The 23,100-nt window shown below is 37.1% G+C and overlaps 1 protein-coding gene across 1 annotated transcript in view; it reads left to right on the top strand.

Moving 5' to 3' along the window:
- The window catches only part of rassf3 (Ras association domain family member 3), an 80,852-nt gene that overhangs the window by 16,434 nt on the left and 41,318 nt on the right, over positions 1-23,100 (top strand). The gene's annotated exons all lie outside the window — the stretch shown is intronic.

Here is a 23,100-nt window from a genome sequence, read left to right on the forward strand (position 1 = left end):
TTTTTGCACGATGCTCTAAATACAGTTTCAGAGGCTTTTTTTTCACCCTAATAAACTTCTGAATAGTCTGAAGTCTGAATTTTGGCTCTAAACAGCCTCCATAGACATCACTGACAGACTTGGTGTTCATGGTTAAACCAGGTTCAGGCTAATTTCAGGTTGGGCAGTATTGTGTCTCACCACCAGGGAGAGGTATAATCAAAGATTTTGGGCTGCCGTGGTTTGTCGTTACATCTCCTGAGCCGTCAATCCAAGCAGAGCAGGCAAAATAAACAGGAGAACAGTGAAGTATTGTCTGTATTAGCTTGACATTAATATTATTGCATGTGGATTGGGCTTTTTCTGAAATAAATGTCAGGAAATACTGTTAAAAAAAGATTAAAATTAGGTATCTAAGCATTACATAATTACAATATGAATGTAAATGAGTGTATATGTGTGTTAAGTGATGGCAAAAACAACAATATGACAGATATTACATAGCTGCAACAATTAATCAATTAATAAATTAGTCAATGGATAGAAAATTAATTATCTACAACTATTTTAATTATTGATAATCATTTTAAATCATTTTTCAAGCATAAATACCAAATATTTGATGTATCCAGGTTCTAAAAACTGAGAAGTTGCTGCTTTTATTGGTCTTACATTGTTGTAATTTAAACATTTTTGGGTTTTTTTTAACTATTTGTTGGTCAAAACAAGACACTGGATGATGACAGTTTGTTCTCTTGGACGTTTTTTCTTGTTTCATTTTTTAAAAAATCGATAATGAAAATAACTGTTAGTTGCCGCCCAAAAGACAACGTGTGTCTGAGCACGAGCACATGAGTTTCAGTTTGTGTGTGTTTTCCTGTAATGTGTCGAATTCCTTTCTGCTTCGATAAAACATTGGACCCCAAGTTTTTGCACACACACCCCTCATGCATCACTCACCAAGAATGACTCGTGTGTGTAATTCCGAGAAGACAGCTGGGTGTGTAGCAGGTCTGGTTCATGTTAAGAGTTGTTGCACTTGGTGACAAGTTCTTTCATTATGAAGAATTTATTTACGGTATTTTGTTTAGAAACGTGTCCAAAGACTAATGACAACAAGCACATTTTCAGTCTCAGGAGAGTAGTTCTGTGTGAGGCAGACGCCACTGAGCATGTGTGGGAATGTGTCTCCGTCTACCATCCTACATATCACAACCTCTTGACTTTGTACTACAGTATAAATTTCTCCAAGAACTTCATATCATTATGAGAGGTTGTGATATGTATTTGTATGTATTCTGGTGTTTCCTCATTGCAAATTCATGAGAGTTATGATAACGTTTCCTCAGTTTCTGTTGTTATTGCGTTCTTTATTTATAACATGGGATGGTGGGGTTGTATTGATTGTATTGATTGTATTGTTTTTATTGTGTTAAGCACTTTGTGTTACATTGTATTTGTATGAAAAGTGCTTGTAAATTAAGTCTGATTGATTGAAGGCCGATGTAGTACAACAAGCTACTGAATCACTGTAAATGGAGCCACATTCCCGCACATGCTCAGTAGCGTCTGCCTTACACAGAACTACTCTCCTGAGAGAGAGTTGTTCCTTGGGGCCAAGGAACAACTTGTGAATGTAATTTAATAAACTGTGCAGACTCTAGTGTGTCTGTACTGCTTGTCTTTGCCTTTCTATCGCTTTCACCTTATAGCAGAGTCTTTATGCCAAGTGGACAGTAGAAACTCTTTTCTTTTCATCTTTAAAGGTGGAAATTCTGACATGTTAGCAGCACTAGAGGAACACTTAGGATTCATCCTCCCAGAAACAAAAATGCTTACATTAAGTTTCATGTCAATTTGGTTCATTGTTTTTGAGATACGTTATCATGGATCAAGGTGTCGGTAAAGGGAACATTTGGAGTACCAGTTTGACTTGATGGCGGTGCTAGAGTAAAGGTCAAGGTCAAAGAAACACTACAGAAACTTTGGTTTCCTGCCGTCCTTAAAGCTATAATATGTAACTATTCTGCATTAAAATGTCTACAAACAACTAGACCTATCTTATATATTTTGTTGAGTTGTGTACTTACATTATCCCAAATGATTACAACAATTTTCAAACCCAGAGAAATCTGTAATTTTAATCAAAGTTACAGTCTGTTTCATTTGGTCTCCTGTCAATAGCGTCATACCCCCTCTACCAAAGAGTATACGTGCATGAGATGCATGCGTCCGTGTTGCTGTTGTTCAACAGAAACTGTTATAAATTGACTTTTATTCAGTTTTAAGCCACATTTTTATGATAAGCTTTTTGATCTTGGTCATTTTTAACTGTATCTTTTAACCGGATTAGGGATTTTAGTCATTGGACATCTGGATCTTAAGTTATCAGAAGAACAAGCTGAGCAAACATTAGCAGCAGCTCAGCTAGCAGCCCCTCCCAGAAGTCTGGTGCTTGTTGAACATCTTTATTCAATATTTTTATGGTTTTAATCCCAGCGTATGTTTGTTTTTGGAGAAGAGGAGACCTTTGCAGATAATTCGGCTCCTGGTAAAAACCTGCTGAACATCTGGATCTTAAGATATCGGAGAAACAAGCTGAGCAAACGTTAGCAGCAGCTCAGCTAGCAGCCCCTCGTGGACATCCTCTTTCTGCTGAACAGCGTCAGAAAAACACTTGATTTTTAATGTAAAAATGCTTTATTCAATGTTTTTACCTGTTTTAATCAGTGGGTCTGTTTGTTCTGGAGAGGAGGAGACCTCTGCGGATAATTCGGTTCCTGGTAAAAACATAAAAACGCTACTTCACACCGTCATCACACTCTGTCTTTTGTTATTGTTTTGATTGAGACCCCTAGCGGCTGAAATTACATATTGTGCGTTTAACAATACTAAAGCTTGTTTATTTTCTATTTTGGATTATGCTACGTTATTAGCTTACATTTTGTCAACCTTTACTGAAATACTACAACCGAACAAGCCGACATTACCCCTCAATGTTTACATCTCGGCTGGTACGAACACCAGTTTTGATATTTCCAGACTGAGTTCGGCTCCTCTGCTTGTTTTTTTCCTGCAGCTTGAGGAGGATTAGCTCAGCACATTTCAAACCGAGTCGTGCTGAGTGCGGTGCTACGGGTTTTTAACTTCTGTCTGCTATTTCATAAAAATACATTTTTGGTGTGTTTGCAGCTGGGTACGGTGAGGTCAGTGTGTACATGTGTGTGTGTGTGTGTATGTGTGTGTGTGTGTGTGGTTGCAAATGTGTATCTATGTACTTGAGAGCTGTCAAAGCTTCCCACAGACATGCCAGTGTGTGTCTGTGTGTGTATTTAAACAGAGGCGCACAAATGGTATTTTTCCAGCATTTATCTGCTTTACAAGTAGTTATAGGATTATAAAACATATTAGAAATAATTTGTTTTGCTACTTAATGTACTTTTAGTGTGTTCTCTTGCTTTTATTGTGTATTATATACAGATTTTTTTCTTCTGTGAAAAGTGTCTTTTGAGTACTTTTGAACACATTTTATCTATAAATAAAATATGTTATTATATTATTAGTATGAAAAAAAGGCTGAAATTGAATGTTAAAAAAATCTCAGTATCTTACTCTTTAACAAAAAAGTAAAAATATGACTTTTTATTCATGCTAGAAGTTATTTAATGCACATATATGTGCCAGTGCTGCGGTTTGAGTGTGTAATTGTCAGCGTTGTTGTAATATTGGCAGTGAAACTAACGCAACAGATAATAATAATGATAATCATAATAAACTTTATTTGTACAACATTTTTCTGAACACAGTTACAAAGTGTTTTACATGGTTTAATTAACATTAAAACATCTAAGGACTACAATGAGGCAGTAAAATCAGACAATAAAACAAAAAGAAATGGACTTAAATACACTAATTATAAGATTAAAACCAATAAAAACCACAGTAGTAATAAAACCGATGGTAACACTGCACTTCTACATCATAATAAAGAGTTAAGCATCATGGGAAAATGTATTTTTCTCTTAAGGAGGAGATTAGTTTCTCTTCTGTTAGAATATTTACAAAAACGCCTGAAACATCTGAAAGAGCTGCTGTGTCTCCATGTACAGATCTCGCTGTGTTTCTGTCTGTCTGTCTGCGGTTTGTGGTGCAGAAACCGTCCAGAAAAACTGAATGTCAGAGATAATAACATGATGTGCAGCCATAAGACAGTCATAAGCTCTCATGTGTTTCAGCGAAAGAGAATGTGTGTGTGTGTTTGTGTTTCTCTTTATGTGTGTTTTTAAGGTTAAATGTGATCCTTGAACAGGTTTCAGCCGCCAAATGTTGACATATTTTATACTTTTTTGTAACCGGGCAGCCGATAGTGATCAGATTTTAGCCATTTGTATTTGTATTTAGTTACATTTTCTTTCCTTTTCCTGCCAAGAACATAATTGTGGTGGGAAGTACTGAATATTCAGCACTGTTCAGGACATTTTCTTGCATGAAAATGTCAAATTTAGGTACTGAAAAATCACAAAAATGGCTGGTTTTTGGTAGTGTTGTTACATAATTACTAGCATCACTAATTAGCCTCTCGACCCTGAATAGACACACTTAATGTTACTATTTAAGTAGACAGAAAATGAATCCCAGCAACTATTTTGAAAATTGATTAATCATTTTGAGTCATTTTTTTAAAAAAAATGCTTGAATTCTCTGGTTCCAGCTTCTTAAATGTGAATATTTTCTGGTTTCTTTAGTCTTTTATGACAGTAAACTGAATATCTTTAAGATGTGGACTGTTGGTCAAGACAAAACAAGACACTGGAAGTTGCATCTTGTGCTTTGGGAAGCAGTGATCGACATTTTCTTACTTTTTAAAGACTACACGACTAATCAATTAATCTAGAAAATAATCATGAGATTAATTGATAATGAAAATAAACGTTAGTTGCAGTCCTGTATTAAACTGTATCTTTAGTGAGCCTCAACATGCTGACTTACATCATTAGTTTTTTATCTACATGGACCAAAGGAAGAGTTGTCGTTGCCAAGGCAACAATTAATAGAGATCTAAATAAATCATAAATAATAGATAATGTCAAACATACACTTAGTTGCCATTTTATTAGCTATACTTAGCTAAAACTAAACTATTTATAGAGGTGTTGATTCCACTTTATACTGTAGCCATTTTTTTACATTTATACCAATCAGAGTTGAGATAATATTAGTAATATTTTGGCGTATAAAGCAGTAAAAACAGGTGTAGCTACAGTAATAAAGTCAAAACTGAATGTAAAATACAAATTGTGCACTTTTCCTTTAGATCTTTAGACACATCCTGAATTCCCAGTAAAACAACATCAATAAGAAAATAGATTTAAGATTTAATCAGTATCATAATTCAGAAGATTTAGGCTTAATTACAAATGCTGCAACTAAAACCCATAACACCCCCCCCCCCCCAAAAAAAGAACAAGTACCCCCCCATTACAGTGAATCCATGACTTGTTAATTTTGCGGCATCCTTACAGTATCTGTAGACTTAAGGTCGTGCTGTGTGTGTTGCTTTAAATAACTCGGTCAATCAGCGGTGCTCCCTTTGGTACGTAGATGCCTGTCAGCACTAACTGATTTACACTCTCGCACGCTCTCACGCACACACCTGTGTCAGTTATCACCGTGACAGTGATCTAACAGGGCAGCCAGCCAAGACATCGAGGCATTTACTCTGCTAGCATGTCATACTCGTGCTAGGGGAAGTCCTCCTGTGAATGATTATGAAGGTGACAAACAATAAAAATGAGTAAAAATGAGTATTTACCACCACTGCATCCACTAGCATCTCTCTTTCCAGCAGAGTTATGCTCAGTAAAAAGCTGCATATGATGTCTGGACAATAAGCTGAATTTATCAAATTAGAAACTTAATGGATCTCTTATTGAGTTAAAAATTAGTCACAATGCAATTATCTACAAATAAATTGTCTGAATTCACTGTAATCAAGCTGAAAATAGCTGCAACAAGCAAACACCAGATACAGAATAGAGATACAATTTGAGGTTTGACGTCAACCTGGGCCATCAGATCTTGTTAGTGACTAACATAATCACCGGTCAATTCAATCAGCTGGCCTGAATCTGCAGCGCACAAGACCCGACCACGAGAACTCTTGAACCTGAAAGTGCCAGATAGCTAATATGTTTTGCAGATTTCTGTACAGAAAATTAGATCATTTTTTGTGTCAAAGTGAATCTTTTTATGTGTCTGAAACAGCAGTTAGGCTATTTAGGCACTGAAAAACTCTCTTTATAGTCTTTAGTTCTAATAAAAGACTAATTTCATGCCAAATTTGATGTTTGATTTACTTATAAGCTATTCCTTCCTACAGTACATGTCTTTATTTCAGGGATATACGTGTAGGATCTATTATTATTCAACTATACAAATATATATTACATTTCAGTTTCAATTTCACTGATTGTAATGTATAGTCAGATAGATTAGGTGTTGAATATGTTGTATCTCACAACCAGTGATGTGATTTTTAGTGCACGCAGGCTACTTTGTTGTTGTCATACTGTAACTTTGATTTTGTGCAGTTAAATTACATTTGACAGCAATAGTATCTTAAAAGTATAAATTGTTTTTTTAACAAAAGAGAGGGGTATGCAGTTGCTGTTTTTGGAGAATGTAACTGCATTGAATAACAGCTATAACATTATTTTTAAAATGAGTAATGACCACCATCTGAGCGTCTGTATGGCGTGAGTTACAGTTCATCCTCCTCTCCCGCCACGTGATTGGTTTGGCTAAAGGGAGAGGCAGTAAATGATTGACAGAGAGAGAGAGGAGAGAGTAACTGGTCATGGGGTCCACTTCCTGTCTGCTGGGAAAGACAAACACAGGCGGAGGGAGATGGAGAGAAAACAAAGATCGCAGAGGGAGGGAAAATAAATAGGGAGTCCGGATAGAGAGGAATGTTCATGTGTTTTCTCTTTGGCTCTGATGGCAACTCATTAACACCAGCAGGTCAGAGACGGTGATAATTTATCTGAGCCCGGCCCTGCTGTCACATTAAAGACCCCCGTCGGCTTTTCAGGAAAACAACAGAAAGTGTAAAGTTGAGCTACACGAAAGAATGAAATCTCTCAATTTTCTCATAGTTAACACCTCTGTTGGCTTTTATGTGGATCAATATTGTACTTTTATTAAAGTCTGATGTGTTCTAGGAGTGTCTTTTACCTCTGATATGATACTCACAGCATCATAAACAGTACAAGTCGTTCCCAACCAATCAGTATCTACTTGTGACCCGTCATCACAAGCAGTTCAACAAAACATTTATTTTAGCTCCTCAGATTGTTTTATTTGAGTGAATTTGGCAGGTTTGAAGAGATGAAAGTTACCAGTATTTCTCTAGAAAAAGGAAAAAATTTAAAAATATATTATTTTTGTCTTTTTTATCCCTTTAATCGTGTGACCCCTCAGATTTGAGGATCTTGGTGGGACTTTTTGGAGGTCAGGAAACACTATGTACAGTATATTTTTTTATTATATAAATTGTTTACAGTTGTTCAATTTTTTTTTTCTACTGGGAGATGGTCAACATAAACTAGAGTTGCAACAATTAGTCAAATGAAAGAAAATGTTCAAGCAAAAATGCCAACTGTGCTCTTGTTCAGGCTTCTCAATGTGACAATTTGCTGTTTTCCTTTGTCATACATGACAGAAAATTGGATATCTGAAGGTTTTTGACCATTAGTCAGACTAAACAAGCAAACTGAAGACATCACCATGGGGTCTGAGAAATTGTAAATGCAATTTTTTTACTATTTTTTTAGCATTTCATCAAGTAAAAATAAAGCAGATAAATCAAAAATGAAAAATAATAGTTAGTTGCAGCCCTAAAATAAACATATCAACATTAATTCAGTTAGCTGTTGGTAGCTTCAGTCTTTAATAATGCTTGCAAATAGCATGCCACGTTAGCAAGTTAATCAGTGTAACATTTAGCTTGTTAGCTTATTAGCATTATATGTATCTCAAAAGATTTGCAATAAATGCTAATGCTAATATTATTATAATATTATTACATGAAAGAGGTACCATATTTTTCTCTTTTATCAAGTACTGAATAGATAGTTTATTAGCATTCTGACATGCTAATGTTAGCATGTGTGCACACACTTAGCAATTTCGTATCCTCGTTTCATCATTGTTTACAATGTAATGTTTGCATGTGAGAATATTAATTAATGTGTGTACAGATAGCATGGCATATTACATTTTTTGTATGAATTACTTCTCTACTTCTTGTTCTATTTTTTTTTTTATTTTATTGAGCATAGCATTTTAGCATGCTATGTTAGCATTTATCAGAAAGTACATTTGAGACTGGCAGGAATTCAGTTAGACAAGTGGAAATTTTGACATATTGGAGGCAATTGGTCAACAGTCTGAGGATAATTATAGGGTAGAATTCATCCTCCTTAGACTATTAATTTCTCTGCCAAATTTTATGCAAATCCATCAAGTATTTGTTAAGATATTTCACTCTTTACCACAGTCCAACAGAGTAATACGGCGCTAACATATTTCGGAATTAAATGGACATCAGGGAAGAAAACACTCTTCACCTCCATCTTGTACATTAGTGTTACTATTTCTGATATCTTCATGCTTGAAGAAAAGTACAGAGGTCAGCGTTAATGGCAAATAATATGGATGTCAAAGTGCAATTATGGCCTTCCTTTTACGTTAACGCTAAAGTGTTAAAAGTCAGAAAAGTACATGTATAAAAGAAAAAAATAAGGAATGTTAATGTGTTTTCCCTCTGTCTTTTATGGTCACTCATTAACAGCTATTGGCTAGGTTAGGGCCTGGGTGGGGTGGGGTCTCACTACAGTACACACAAGGAAAAACCACAAAGAGGGAAAACATACAACTGGTATAAAACTTAAGAAAACATATTCCAGTGTGGGAAGCTGTTTCTCGTCTTCTCCTTTCTTCCATAATGTCTATTTCTTCTCTTTCTCTCTCTCTTGTGTCTTACAGAATCTGATCTTCGACCTTTAGTGTGACTGTTATCTGAAGTCTGAATAGTTAATGGTTTCTCCTTGTACATCTTTCGTTTTGACTCATTTTGTCTTTATGACCTCAGCTCTGCTATGTCACCTATCATTAGAAGGAGGGTTAGACTGCTAGGGGAATTTTGAAGGCTGATACTGATGTTTAGGTTATTTGTAGGTGTTTTAAAAACCAGGAGAAGGTTTTAGGTTTTATGTGAGATGATTAATGGGAGAGGAAAGAGGAAAAAACAAAGTTCTGATACACAAATCTGTTTTTAGCTTTTGGACTTTTTCTCTAATCTTTGATTTGGGTGAAATATTGGATCATTTGAATATTTATTGAGATGAAACCATGTGAGAAGTTTAGAGGGAAAAACCACTATTTGGCGGAGCTGTTAACAACTCATAGACATCTGAAACGTGACCCCGACTACACACTGCTTTCTGTATGACGTCAAAAACCAAAAAGGTTTGAAACCACTGGTTTAATCTTTAACAATGTGTTGTCATCTGGTTTTATATAGTTCTTCCTGTAAACAAACATCATCACCATCTGCTTATCATATTCTCTTCCTCTTCATGTATCTCTTGTAATCTTCCCCTTTCCTCCAGTCCTCTAATCAGCCGCCTATTGTGTTAAAGGAAAATGGCAAACAGAGAGGAGGTTTACCTGCCAAACACGGAGAGGGAAATGGGAGAGGGAGGAGTCTGGTAGAAAAGTCAAACTTGTTGAGATAAAACATGTTTACGTAAAGGCAAATGCCAGCTTTGCAGAAAGAAAAGAAGCAGACAGGGAGATGCACGCACACAGGATGGACAAAAGCATGGAAAATTTCACTCAATGTAAGCATCAAAAAGATAACAAAACCAGCTTCTATCTGAATCTGACGAGAATGAATCTATATCTTATGTAACATGAGCTTTTTTTAAATGATTTTATTCATCTACTGTACTGTATAAACAAACATAGAGACTCAAAGACAGTACAGGCAGTAAAGGAGATATGAATTATGGCAGCCGGGACTGAACAACACTGTAATCTTTGTGGATTGTGAAGGATTAACTCCTCGGTCAGATGCAGGTCCGACAGACAAAGCTCCCCCATCATCAACTGAAACAGGACACCAGCCGACAAGCTTAAGAGACACACTCAACAGACGAGTCCCATTGATTTCCTTCACTTTTTGGCTCTGAACGTGTCCTGACATGGCCAACAAGTTCAACCGGATGCCAGCTGAGTCCCACATTGCCCCTAAGGACCCTTTGAAGTCTTGTGTGACAGTTTTTGATGCATTATAGTTTTATAAGGACGTATCTTTCCTTTATCTTGCACTTTTTAGTGAAGTTTGCTTTCCATGTCTTTCCATAATCTTTTAAGCTATATATTGGGCTATTCATCATTTATATTTTACTGTATATTGCTGCATCCCTTGGTCCAACTGGAGATGTGATTGGGAAGACAGTTTACTTGTTGAATAGTCGATAAAGTAATAGTAACAAAGGCTAAAAGTAACTCCTTGGTTTCTGCATGAAAACCTTTGATTAAATCACAGTTTTATGCGTGTGTACTCATGTGACAATGTTAGTGTAAAATACTGATGAATAGCAGAGTCAGAATAGGTCTTTTGACATCAATCCATGTTTCTGATTTGAGGTGTTTTAAAGTTTTTGTTAGTCATGAGCGTTATAATCGGTCTTTCTGCCACTTTTATGCTCACACTTTACAGATTAATTAACCGGCTATGACGTGGGAGATCACACTGAACATGAGCAGGGAACCCTCGGTTGGTTTTGTCCAGTGACAATTCTAGTTTATTTAAAAAAAGACAATCATGTGCCCAACAATGTTAACAAAAGGCAGCATTACTTTGTGCAATTCTACTATGAATGGAAAGCAGATGTAGACAACACGATCTGTTTGTTTGCAGCTAAATTTAGTTTTATATCACAGCAGTTTCAGCCACAACATGTAGTAATGGTTACTCCAATAATATTAAAACAAGCTTGCTATATTGTAGTTAAAAACATATTTTGACAGCAGCCATGTGGGGAATTAGACCGTTGAACTGCTCAGACTGCAGGCAGCTGAACAAAATTGCTGACCTGCCAGAAATTTAGCTGATCATCCAAGAGCCAGATGGTTGATAGTTTAGGCAATTAATCCGGCGTTGTGACTTCAAACTGCACATCAAACAACACCCAAGCTGGCAGAAATTCGTCCCGATCTTTAAATTAGTCAGGGGCAACCAATTTGGGGCTAAAATTGGGCTTAATGTGTACGGTATCTGCCCGGCATTACTCAGACAAGTTATCCAGATAACTCAATAAACATGTTTCTAGGAAAAGGTCTTTGGTACTGTGTGATCAACCTGCAATCACAGAGAGAGTTGGAGGCGACAGAACAAAGGCCTCTTAGCTTTGCAAATACTTGAGTACGTCTTTATCTGATTTGTTTCCAAATGTAGTGCAAATTTCAACCTAATTTCTCGAAAATTGCCGAAAGAAAATTTGAATTCACATGTGTTTCCATTCATGCTGTGATTGGAATATTAGGAGTTAGTTCATTGAGATAAACAGCTGGTAGCATTAATTTTCCAGTTGGAGGCCATTAAATCATTGCAGAGGAATAAGGTGCAACAAGTCATATGCTTCATATACGTCATGATATATTCTCTATGTCTCTTTATGTTACACTTTATCACATTTTATTTTTATCGATACACCAACTTTTCCAACTCAGCCAAGTGTGAAAAAGGGAGGGTTTGCGATATTTAGGGATTTTTTTTTATGACTTTTTCCACAAAAGCAAATAAAAACAGCACCTTGTGAGTTTCCATGTCCATGAGTTTCTGACAAGCACTATTTTTGTGTCAACACCACAACATAACACTGGTGTTCAGTGTGAATGAAAGGCCCAACACAGGACAAGGATGCATTTTCAAATTTATTTGCATTCGTGTGGGCAGTTATTTTTATGGAAACAATGTGACTGTTTTTACAGTCTTCATCACAAAATAAACCCAGTTTAATTTCATTAGCATGTGCAGAAGTTAAAAGGTATATCAATGGGTAAATGAAACTCTGTAAAAGCAAATTCAAAGTAATTTTTGGCTGGACCGGCTACAGAGAAGCCCTATAACCCCGAATGTCTGTCCATTACTGATTGACTGACTGACTCACTGAGTGATGAAATTACACCATTGGTCGGCCAGCCCAGTGTTGGAGTTTCTCCATTGGCCGTTGCAGCTCATTGACAGTGCAATGACAGAAGCTGATAAACTGTTGCAGTACATACTAAAAGTAAAAAGTAGAGATACGCGATTCAGAACGCAGCACATATGTCTACAGACATCCACAGATAGAAACAGATGAAAGAGCAGGGGAAGGTTAATGGATAATTAGAATAGTTATAATTAAAATTGAAATGTAGAAAGTATAGTAGCAACTGCATTTATAACCTTTTTTTTTTAACTCAAACATTGCTTAACCATGTCATGTGATGCTACTTCAGTGCACTTTAATAACAAATATCACTGGGACCACTACAGAAAATTGCAAATGAACATTTACTATCCAGGAATTCACATTATAGAAACTACCACTGACTATCCCTGCAACACCACGGCCACAATTTCACACATTGACCAAACACAGTCCAGCCATATACTAGGTTTTGACCTCGCCTTGTTCTGCTTAATTTGCGGGGGGTTCCAAGGAGAACACAGGTCTGTATCAGGTTGGGACACAACATTGTGTGTGTGTGTGTGTGTGTGTGTGTGTGTGTGTATGTAATGCAGCACAGTGTATTTTTGTTTGCTGTTATCTTGGATCTTGTCCTTATCCAGACGGACAATCTGAGTCTCAGATATGGATCAGCCAGGATAAGAGGTCACTGTAAAAATGTAAAGCATTCATCCAGCTTTAACAGAGCAGCGACACACTGACCTTAGAGTAAGCAAAACAAAATATACAGACTATGTCTGTCAGATTGAAAGTATAAGACGAAGAAATAGCAGAGATATACAAACAAAAAGAACACAAGCTCTACTGTTTTAATTTATTAAATGTTCCACTTCACCAAGAGCTCACATGTGTGTGCTCAGTGAGATCTTCATATTTTTTCATTCATTTCTATGATTTTTTGAAATTGAAAAAAAAATATTATTTTATTTCAGCTGAAGTCTACATAGGAAATAGAGACGACAAGAGGGAGGAAAAGAGGTTGTGTTGACAGAGTAAGACAATCTTATCACGCCAATAGATCTCCTTGAATTCAATTAAACTGTGTGTGTTTTATGTGTGTTTGGCCAGTGACTCTGTACCTCTCACAATTCTGTTATTGTGCTGCTGCTGCTGCTGCTGCTTCAAAACAGTTACCTTCAACTCTTGTGAGTTCAGACCAGCTGCTTCCTCTTATCCTGTTAGATTTACAGCAATTTAATTTAGTTTTTATTGCAAAAATATTATTTTTACACAACCACTGTTTCCTCCAAATGACCCCGTGCTCATATAACTCACAACGGTCTGAAAATACTTGATTTCGGTTGGATATAAACATTCATGTCTGCCTAGAAAGGATCAGTTTAACATTCGGCCTTACTGATTTTGGGGCTCTGGGGTACAGCAAACATTGGGTTTCTTGAATCCTAACCTTAAACCTATTACAGTCTACTTTTTCTACACATTTCCTCCAGACTGAGAATGTCATGTACATGCAGAGGCTTGATCTCAGCGAGTGTTATCAGAAGAGTCATAAAGTTCATCTACACTGGCCTAGTTTCCATTCCACAGATCCTATTTATAGCTAGCTACTATAACTCATTTAACTATTGTCAGAAAAACACATTCATCAAGCCTCACCACAGATATGCAAAATCATTTTATGATCGTAATATCCGCAAAGATAAATAGCAGCTCCAAAGTGAGATACTGACTTGAATGTGGAGACTGTCCTCAGCCGAGAAATGGCAACAGTCGTTTGCTCAAATGATGCGGGTTCATATTTTCCTCCCAAGCAGCTTCTTGTGGTTGTGTAAATAATAAAGGGTTCAGCGTGCATGAAAGGAGCTAGTTCGTACGAAGTGTCGTCTAAGAAAACTACTGTGTTTTTACCTGTTGCTAAAGGCCACACTTGAATGCAGGGCGAAAACATAGACTGTAAAAAATATGGACGTAGTCACCGTGACGTCAACCATTGGTTTGCAAACTGCTGTTTCGAAGCCTCGAGTGTAGCGATTTGACCTTGACCATCGCCATCTTGGATTTGGTCATCTCCATGTTTGATTTTTGGAGCCAGAAGTGACCATATTTGGATGAGACGGAGGACCATAGCGCTAGCTGCTACATTGGTTTGCGCGGTGCATTTACAATCTATGGTTAACAATGATAATGCTAATCCTAATGCTAATTTTTGCTCGCAAAAAACAGGCCTAAAACCGTTAAAACAAAATCTACCAGAAAAACTGATCATCCGAGTCATTGGTGGGACTTTTATTACAACCAAACGCTGAATAAGACTTTTTTTAGGCGACCAAAATGTAACAATTAACTTTAGTGAACTGAAAACATACTGTGAAATAGCAGCAGCTGCACCTATACACAATGGTTACATTACGTAAGCAATGTTGTCGCCGTGGTAGCGACTTATCAATCACAATGTAGCCACACCCTAAAGCATACGCTGGTTCATCATCTATTTTACTCTAAATGGGACCATAATTAACAAAATGACATCATGCTGTATTGAAGAAGACTTGAAACTAGCAATTGAGACCATAAACTCATTAGGAAACAGTTTAATCACTTAATCAAGTGAGAAGGAGGGTCATTTTCTCATAGACTTCCATACAATTGGACTTCTTTTTGCAGCCAGTGGAGTCGCCCCCTGATGGCCATTAGATAGAATGCAGGTTTTAGCACTTCCACATTGGCTTCATTTTTCAGCCCCGGAGGTTGCCGCTTGGGCAACAAGCCTGCTGCCAGCTTTCTCACCTCTGCACACCTCACTAAAAACAGTCTCAAAACAACATCTTATGGTTGCATGAGTAATAAAGGATAGAGAGGGACAAGACCAAGCAGCAACCTCCAGGACTGAAAAATGAAGCCAATGCGGAAGTGCCAAAAACTGCAGTTCCTCAAACAGCCACTTGAAGCTCCAAAAACAAGTCAATCCCCATAGACCCCCATGTTAAAATACCCAACTTTACAGCAGAGATAAACATGTTTACAGCCTGGTACAAAAAACCGAATTTGGTCTCTATAGCTAATTTTCCCTTTCATGGCAATTGTACAGGGGGTGAATGTTTTTATAACTCATCTATGTAAATTTTATTAAGCCGTAAAGTTATACATAATTATGGACGTGACTGCTTTGAGTGACAGGTCGCTAGCCGCTAGGTAGCTTATTTCAGCAACTAAGCTTCCACCTTGAGTTTCAAAACCAATTGGTGACGTCACAATGGCTACGTCCATATTTTTACAGTTTATGGGCAAAAATAACTGGGCTGCACACTTTGGGATAGACTCTCCTCGAAGGAATTTACACTGCTACACTCGTTTGTACACAAAAAAAAGTGTTGAAAGAAGCTGAGACATTTTTCTGTATTAAACCAAAACTATGATCGTTACCTAACCATAGCCAAGTGCTGCCAGTAGCTAAACACAACCATTAAAAAGTTTAACAATGCTGTAGTCACCACCTGTGGATGTTGTGCTGCAAGATCAGATAAATGGGAAGAAAAAAAACAACTTGCGACTTGCCAAATACATTCATTTACACGTTTTCTCCTTATGTTGACAGAAAGTGTAATTCGGGCGGCATTATGTTTCCTTCAAAAATGTGTTTGCTGTTTCAATTTAGTAGTGTACAAACGTAATTTGTAGGAGACTGGGTTGTGACTCTACCACATTAACCATCAATAGCCGTGTAATCCCGCTGCCCCAGCTGTGTAACCCACGGCGGCTGCAGTGTTTGAGTTGAAGCCTGCATCCCTTCTCTCGCTGTCTGTCTGTGATTATGTGATACACCGAGGCTGCGTGTGATCCTCAGACAGCATTCCTCCGCTCTTTGATCACGAGGCACCCGGTGTTTTGTCTGTCAGGAAGAAATACTGGGCCTCCGGGGGAAGAAACACAGGATGCTGGGGCACACAGCAAAAAAAACTCAGATACACACAAAATATTGCCTATCAGCATCTGAAATCCTAAAAATATACTACACATAGTCAAATCTCCATGGATAGAAGGAGTGAAATACAAAACACACAAAGGCTTTCATGCAATTTGCAGATCACTTTCACGGCCCGAGGCTATGGTTGGATATTTAACACCTGTAACACCATCACAATGGAGTCCTCACAGGTGTTATAGGACTATGAAGGCCCCACATTGTGCTGCATTACCATAAACTGTTGCTGTTTCCTGTTTCTATGTCCTTAAGCAGCAAATCTGCCTCTTAGTATTCCAATGTTTTCACTTTCAGGCTTTGGTTTTATTCTCTCCTCTATAGTTTGAGTATCCCCAGACGATTTTTGGTGTTTGTTTCAACCTACTAGAGTCCCAACATGCTTAAAAATGGAACCCTGGAATTAGTGATTTGATCCCATGAGTGTAGTTTAACTTTTTTGACCTTTTCATCTCTGCATTTTCTTCTTCCTTAACTGTTTAATCAGATTCGTAGTGGTATGACAATAGCCGACTAGCTTGTCTTGGCTTTCCATGAGAAAAGGACTCCTGAGAAGTTATTTTCCTCTCATACGGGTGGAGTTCTTCTGTTGGCAGTCAGCTAGCTGTTGACTTCAGAATTAGACACAAGACACGAGGCGACGTGGGATGACCAGAGAAGTTGATCTGTGTTGGAGCTAATTCTTTACTCTAGTACTTTTAGTAGTTTAGTAGTTTTAGAAAACCAAACTTTTCATGTGTCTATAAAAAAATAACTCTTCTTTGGTTACAATAATATGTGTGGTGTCTTGTAGCCTGTGCTTTATGTTCATGAAGGAACTACTTTAGCCGTCACTAGCAAAGGTTTCCATCCGATTGTAGCGAAAATTTTAATCAGATTTCCAAAAAACTGACAAAAGAAAATATATAGCAGTTATTTATTTGTTTTATGTATTTCAACTGCCGCTATTTTTTGTCTCTTCAGTGGATGTTAAGTCATGTGCTTTATTTACATCATGATTTATTCGCTAAGTCTGTTTCCATTGTACTTTCTACTGCATTTTGTTTTTATCCACCTCAGCCAAGCATAAAAACTTTTACGGCGTTGAAAGTTGAAATAAAAACAGGTGGATGAAAATGCAATGACTGATATCACCAGCTAAATGGCTAAAATACTGTTGGGTTTCGGTCTCGAGTATCAGTTTTGATCAGTGACCTCACTGGTGAGGTCTGATGTTGAGTTGAGCTGTAAAACTTCCATTTCCCAACAGAAACACACTCACTGTTGGTTCTCACCTTTTAAAGTAGATTTAAAACACACTGCCTTTAAATTAGGTACACACCCACTTGCAGAAAACACACACCCCTCCTCCAAACACACACCTGTGCACATGCACAAACAGCACACAGTAAAAGTCTCTCACACACACTCTAACACAAGGTCTCTCTTTACTGAATGCGGTCATGGGAGCCTGAGGGGAAATATTTAACATCTCTCTTCCTCTTTCTCTGTCTTTCTCTCTCATTCTTAGGTTTTATAAATATGACACATTCCTCAAAGTTTGACCTTTCACCTTTGTTCACTCTTTAACCCCCTCCACCCTAACCTCTCCCACAACGTGACTTCTTACCCTCCACACTTATCTACACCAACAATCCTGCCCAAGCCTTTAAAGCTAAACTTAGCCACAGTCACTTTATATATGCAGCCAGTACATTAAAGGATGAGTTCACAATTTTTCAAGTGTGTCTTAAAACTACAGTCAAGTGTCCAAATTAATATTGAAATAGGTTTTTCTTGCCATAATCGTCCCTCCTGTTCATACTGACCATTAGAAGATTCCTTTATTATGCAATTACAATGTAAGTGATGGGGACAAAATCCACAGTCCTCCTTCTGTGCAAAAATGTATTTAAAAGTTTATCTGGAGCTGATATGAAGCTTCAGCCATCTAAATTAGTCAAATCAAGTAGGTATCTTTCAACTTTACAGTCTTTTTTAATGCCAAAGTCCCTCTTTTTGAAACACTGTCTGAGGAAACACAAATAGGGAATTTAACACTATAATACTGTAAATGTGACAGATATCCACTTGATATGACTAACTCAGACAGACTTGAACAATTGTGAACCTTTCCTTTAAACATATAGGAACTTCAACCTTTCTGTTTTGGCACGTTTCATGTTCTGTTCACAAAGATAACAGTGGCAGATCAAGAAAACAACAACAACAATGGGTTCTTTATTTCAGACAGACGTAGACAACAACAGTCTCATTATTTCAAGCTGGTGACTAGTTTTGCCAGCTAAAGTGTTGGCTAGCTTGTTGTAGCTAGCTGGCTAATTAAGATAACATTTTAGTATTTGTCTTAAAATGAGAATCTTGTAAAAGTGGTCTTAAATAAATCCTGTAATGACATAGTTTCTTAGGAGTGAAGCTTTGACTGCAGCCCAGTGTCTGGTATATTTTGAGGTAACAGCAAGATTTTCATACATGCTAATGTTAGGAAGATAATAACCAGAATGAATGTGTGTGTGTTCTTCTCTTGTACAGCGGTCAAACAGCAGGAATTTCATGCTAACGTTACTTCTGTGAGGGGGGGGGGCATTGTACTTTTAATACTTGCTGGTGGTTGATGGGTTGGGACCCTTACATTTCATTTCTTACTATCTGTGGAGCTTTCTTTGTATAGTTAGTGTCAATATTATTACTGCTATTATAGCTGCCGTTTCTCACTGGAATATGTATTACGTTAGCTAGCCGGCGCTAGCTAACAGATGTCTATCAAAGGTGGCGTGTGGTAAAAAACAAAAAGATTTGGAAATGGAAGTATGAGTATCAAATACAAATTCATCTCTAAACTGTGGTTTTATTGGTTTCAAGCAAGTTTCTTTCTTTCTAAACACTGAAAATGTTCATACATACACATCCTTGATTGTTTGTAAATGGGAAAGTCATCTATTGCAGTGTAGAACTAGTCCTAAATCAGACTGTTAATTCTAACACAATCCTGTTAGATGCTTAACTTACTTGGACAAGCAAACCAGTGGTTAGATTTATGCTGTATTGTTAATATATTTAAACTGCATTTTAATTACTTTTAACAGTACAAGAGAAAAAATGATTTTCGGATAAGGACTGACTGTTGTGTTTTGTGGGTGTAACACTATCTAAATAAAAAGTTTGGCTATGCTTGCTGGAGTTTAAACCTCCCTAAATCCACTAAAGATCAGGACAGAGTGGTTATCTGATTTAGTAGTGACAATGTAGAAATACTACACAGTGCATGTGCTATTGTTAACTTGGCTCATAAAAAGTAACCTGTAGCCCCATAAAATATCGTTAGCCACATTTACAGCTAACATCATATATAAAATACTTCAAATGAGTAAAGAAGTTGACACAATATGGATGAAAAGAGCTTCATCTTTACACCTGGACTTGATGCTTTGATGTTGCTCCATCCCATCAGTGTTTCATCACTCAGGATACAGACTGTAGGTGGAACAAGGGTCTGTTAGAGCCTGTTGCTGCTTTCAAACATGATTAATGTTTAACCAGACCTTTAGCTGCAGATACAAACCAGTGTTTGTCACAGGATTTGGTCTTGTTAGGGAGTAAAAACCAATATTCAGACCATCAAAAAGACTAAAACTGTATGCAAAACCCAAACTAATACAATAATACTTTTAAATGGTGGACTAAAATATCGTCATAGTTTTGTGCAAAAACAGTTGCTCATACTGCCAACTGTTTTTTCCCCTTTGCTTTCCTAATCTGCTCATAACATAATTTATCCATAATAATAATTTTTTCAGATGTTTGGGATTTAAAGGAGCAGTGAATGATATATTTGGCCAAACAACGAATACATTTAATGCAACAATGAAGTAGTTCTTCTAACATCATGGACAAAATACATTGGAGAGATGTTTGTTGCTTGTTTTTGGAGTCGTAACAAGTAAATTAAGCAAATTTCTCATCTGTAATTAAATAAGTGAATTAATGAGTTTATCAGTAGGTGTCAGTACAGTCCAAACAGTGTCATACTAGTTGTTTCTGAGTGATAGTAAGAGCCTGTTGGTAAAGTTAGAGGTAATAAACGTAAAACAACTCAGCACTGACCAATGCTGCAGACTTTATGTTGGGACCAATGTAATGTATGTAATGTATAACCACGACTGTAGAGCTCCAATCATCCATCTGACCAAACCACCAAACCACATTGCACCACCACAACCTCCATGTCTCTCTACATCTATCTTGTCAATCATTCAGTAGCTGTAATTCATAATTTAACACACGTTTCATTCATGCTTTATGCTGAAATCCTGTACTTCCTAATTCAAGATATTTGTTATTTCTGTATATTTTTATTATAGTTTCAGTCCAATGAGAGCAAAGTATCTCCACAATGTCAAATTTACATAACTGGAAGAGCCCACATAGACCAGAGTATACTAGGGTCAGTAATTTCCACAGCAAAGCACATCAGATTATATCTTAGCAAGAATAAGTGCATGTTTACATAGTTTTTTTATTGATGTCATAATTTATTTCTGTTGTATTTAGTCTTTTTTGTTTAGTTTCCCCCTTTTTTCTATATTTAAATATCTCTAGGTTATTATGCTACAGGATTGCATCCAAATTAGTTTCTTATATCAAATTTTTACAAAATTCAAGTTGTGTAAAATGTTGAAATGGGACAATAAATACAAACTTAAATGACCAAAAAGAAAAAAAATAACTTTATGGGACATATTTAAGCTCTGTCTAAAGGTTCAGCTCAACCAAATTACAAAAAAATGTATAATAAATTGTCATTGAATCTAGTGATGCACAAGCTTTTGTTTTCTTCTCCTGCTATCCCAATAAAAATACAGTGGAGGTGAAATATTTGTACATATAAAAGATGATAGCATATGTTTTATTTTTAATAATAATGTATGTGTGTTAAACATGACAATTCTGAGATGTTTTGAAGGGTTTTTATAGTGTTTTAAGAGGTAGGACAACTTTTTCTGCCCACAAAAGACCTTTGGAAACTTTTTAATCTTTTAACCTTGTTGTTTCGTGTCTCCTTTGTGTCTTCATATTAACAGCCACATAGTTACGGTACAGTGACTGTATGTTAGTAAGGAGCTGCCCTCACTGGAATGTCTGTAATGTGTAACCAGACTGGCTCCAGGCCAAAGTGACTGGACAGCAGCTTTACACCAGCAGTGACCGTATGCACGCACACACCTCTCTTTGCAAGTGTGTGTGGGTGTTTGTGTGTACATGCTTGTCTTGGGTGTGGTTCTCAGTTCAACTACGGTGAAGAAATAGTTTTCTTCTGAATGAGTGTGTATGTGTGTGAGAAATCTTGTCGAGGCTGGTTTCACACGCTCCCACATGGTCACCTTCAGGAGTCCTGGAGCCGACCACAGACAGAGTGTGTGTGAATACAATATACAGCACATTAATGATTGACCAAAGCCGGAGGAACAATAGACGAGACTGTTTACGAGGGTGTAATCAGCACGTACAGTACTGTATGAAAAATGAATGAGTGAATCATTGTTTGAATGTATTACAGCAGCTAATGTTATGGATGAATTAAACAACTTTCCACCAGGTAGTTTAGGTAGTTATAGAGGCGATTTGACAATGATTTGACTTGCATTTGGTGACCAACATCTCACTCTGGCAAATGATTGTTTGTGATCAGGGAGCAAAAGTCATCCTTTAATCCAAATCAATTCTCTTAAACCTGGATTAACGGAAGCAAGTTGTGACATATCATCGCCTTTTAAGTTGATATGGCAAAGTAGTTAGCAAACAGTTGCTTATTTACACGTCCAGCAGTTACGGAGCAACATTATCGTTCATGTGGAGTCGTGTTTCTGCCCACATGGTGAATGTAAGTCCAATATTCACTCTCTTTTAGCTCTGTTTATGCTCTCTACCAACTCCTGAGGGAAATATCTGGCTCTTTAGCTGCTAAATGCTCCGCTATGTTCACCAGCTAGTCTACAGCTAACTGTGTCTGTTTGCCGTTTGGTGCACAGTGGCTTTTTAAAACTTTTTCTCTGTAAACGACACAATGGAAAAGTGAAACTAAACAGTAAAGTTGCAGCGGGACAGCTAAACAATGAGCTAAAACTCAACATAAAGCTGCATAAAGCCGAGAGGAGCTGCAGAGTCTCTTTAGGTTCATCACTAAGAGCGACACCTCTGACATATTATCATTTCATGCATTGTTAGCACAGAAAATATCAAATATAGCTGCTTTAAGTGTGAGCTTTTGTAAAGATTTCCTGTAAATCAGTCGCTACAGAATGAAGAAAATCTTTTTGTGTTTTGCACAGAGGATTTTTCTGAGACTCACACAAACTGAGTATGTTTACATGCACATTATTAACGTGGTTTTGATCATATTCAGGATACGATGTTTAAACAGAACATGAGGAGTCTGTGAACAGGTAGGTTTAAGATCACCTTTGTGTAGTTGTGTCTTAATACCACAACATGTCAGCCAGTCATTTCTGTACCAACAGAGAATGATCAGAAACATGGATCAGGTGTTTACATGCAACAGTATTCCAGTTTCTACTGGAGAACTCTGGGATAAGGTTTATCCAGGTTGCTGAAACCAGGATTTGGTGTTTACATATTTCTTGCATGATACTTTTCCATTTTGATCAGGCTTCACTGATGTTTGCATGAAAATGTTGCCCATTCCTCCACACTGACACTCTCAAGTAGTATTTGCAATTTCTACACCTAATATTGTTCAAATTTAAAAGCACCTGATTGTAAGTGCAAAATATCCCAATTTATTTATATTTGAAAGCCTGCAGAAACCCTTTTCACAGATGTCTGGTGGACAAAATAATGTAAAATGAGGCAGAGAGGGTT

The sequence above is a fragment of the Thunnus maccoyii genome, chromosome 23 (genome assembly GCF_910596095.1).
Source record: "Thunnus maccoyii chromosome 23, fThuMac1.1, whole genome shotgun sequence".
NCBI classification, from domain to species: Eukaryota; Metazoa; Chordata; class Actinopteri; order Scombriformes; family Scombridae; genus Thunnus; species Thunnus maccoyii.